The sequence below is a fragment of the Leopardus geoffroyi genome, chromosome B1, assembly GCF_018350155.1.
Source record: "Leopardus geoffroyi isolate Oge1 chromosome B1, O.geoffroyi_Oge1_pat1.0, whole genome shotgun sequence".
Lineage (NCBI taxonomy): Eukaryota > Metazoa > Chordata > Mammalia > Carnivora > Felidae > Leopardus > Leopardus geoffroyi.
The window spans coordinates 148,080,773-148,083,348 of record NC_059327.1 but is presented as its reverse complement, the minus strand read 5'-3'; positions in this window follow the sequence as shown (position 1 = coordinate 148,083,348).

Sequence of the window (2,576 nt, the reverse complement as noted above, 5' to 3'; positions counted from 1 at the left end):
TTTTTTCCTGTTGTGGCTTGATATAAAAAAATTTCCTTTTCAAACCATTGTAAGGACATATCTGTTATTTGTAAGTCTTACCACAGTGGGTCATTTATGCATCCTCTTACAATTTAATCTAGATACAATAGTTTTATGTTCACATGGAAACAAATCAGAGAGAAGTGATAAGACTGCATTTGGAATTATTGGCAACTTTAAATGTTAAAAAAAATGTAGTCACAAAGGCAAGAGAACAAAAGGCCTCCTCCTGGCTGATTAGATGATTTAACCAGCAGTTGGTGCTGGCACCAAAATGCCAGCCAGACTGTTTAAAAAAAAAAAAAAAAAAAAAGATCTCAGGGGCTGATCACTCTGTCCTCTTGGGAAAAAGGATCTAAAGTGTGCCCCTCATTATACCTTTCTGTACACAGATTTCCCTTATGAATTTCTAATTGGAAGAAAAATATGAGGATATGGCATTGTAAGAAAAGCCAAGAGTGGACACGGTAATGAAATGTAGTGCCCCTTCTGCAAGGGAGTTTTGTCTTTTGCAATTTGGGCAGCAGAGTCTCAAGTCTTGTATTATCAGGGTGTCTCCTCCTGTCTTCATCTAAGCATCCATGACTCACAGGTTGATGCTCGCAGGGAAAGACCCAGGAAACATGGGTTGGAAAACTAGTCACATTTATTGTAAGGAGACTTTGCAGTGTCAAGCGGCACGTGCAAGATCTTTCTCTGAATCTTTAGCAGCACAAGTCTGTTTTTGGCATTACACATTCTACATGGGGTTTGTGCTTATTGCGATACAGGAAAACAAACACTTTCAAGAGGATTTACAGTCAGTTCTACCATTTCATAATATTTAAGGCTGCAGTATTTTCATAGATGATGCAAATCTGTTCGTGTGTTTTATGAGCTGTGTAAGTCTCAGCCTTTAGTACCTGGAAGGATATGCGGTCAGAGGAAGCTCTAAGAGTGTTTTCTAACAAATTCCCCATATGCTAATAGGGAGTGTTAACCACACACAGTGAGGTTAATGGAGTTCTCTATTTTCTGCTTCTAATTTTTTTTTGCACTTTTTTTTTTTTTTTTTTTTTTGATTACAAGAAACTGGATGTTTGTGCACATGTTCAGCTCATGTGCTGGTCTTCATTCTTTCAGGGTAAGAAAGGTCTCTTTTTTCTCCTGCAGTCTTCAATGAAGTCCCCAGAATCAAGTCCTACATTTTCTAGCCTAAAATTGTTTACTTTTATTTTATATATACACCATCAGTTTTCAACAGATGAGCTAAAAGTTAGGCAATTGAGGGTTTGGGTTTTTTTGTGGGTTTTTTTTTTTTTTTTTTTTTTTTTTTTTGTAACCTATGGAATTGGACATATTTCAAGTTGTTGACCAGTAATACCATATGTGTTAGTTTCACACACTGTATAATATGGCTTTCTTTCAGATCAGCATAGTATTTTCAGAATAGCCTTCTGAGCCTAACTATGTTAAGAAAGGTTTCCAAACTTCACAGTGAGCTTTTGGGGTCTGGAAAACTTGAATCTCTTTCCTACTGCTGTGTGAAGCCATTCTGTGCTACTCTTGGTGAGATGCAGTAGCCAGCAAACAGCAAATAAAACCCTACATCCTGGGAAAAATCGATGGGCAGAGCATTTGATCACAGAAGAGCAGAAAGAGTTTCAGGAAGGATGCTAATGGCCAGATGGCCCTGCAGAGTTCTGCCAAGATTTCAGTGGCCACAGGACAGTCAAGCCAATGGATGGACTGTGCTCTGCCTGTTATACAGACAGCATTTGAGCAAGGAGTCCTGGGTTTTTAACAAATATATGTGTCCAAGATTAGAAAAAAGTAGGACTTTCTATTTAGCTCCTTCCTAGTAGTGGCTGGACTTTGTGATCTATGCATCTACTGCCTCATTGGCTCATTGGCTCATTGACTGCATAGCTTCTATTTGGATGGTGTTTGATTCTCACTGATTGCCCTCCTTCCCTTATATAATTACTTATTGAGTGACTGATAAATCCTGGACCCTGTGTTAGAGCTGGATATATATAATGAATAAGATGGACATGGTCTCTGCCCTCATGAACCTTGTGGTCTGGTGGAAAATACAGAAAATGGAACAAGTAGTTACAATGATGCATAATGAGAGATATGGAAGAGAAGGAACAGTGCCCTATAGGTACACGTCACAGGAGAGCCCAATATAATCTAGAGATCAGAGAAGTTCTCCCTAGAAGGGATATATAGGCTGAAACCTGAAGGGTAAGTAGGAGTTTGCCAGGAAAGAAATATGCCAGATGGAGAGGACAGTGCGTATGAAGTTGTGAACAGAAACATTTGGGCATAGCTGAGCAACTGGAGGGTACAATGGAGGGAAAGATAAAATGCAGGACCTGGAGGGTGTCTGTTTCTTTCTCTCCCCTCCTGTACCCTAGGTATGAGGCAAACATGATGGACATGGGGAGAGGTTTCTGGTGGGTACAGAGCTTTAAATTTTGGCAGGAGGAAGTATTTCATTGGAAGTGGGAAGTATGTCTCCAGAAATGCATCATGAGAACAGGAATTGACCACAAAGGCAGGGGATTGGG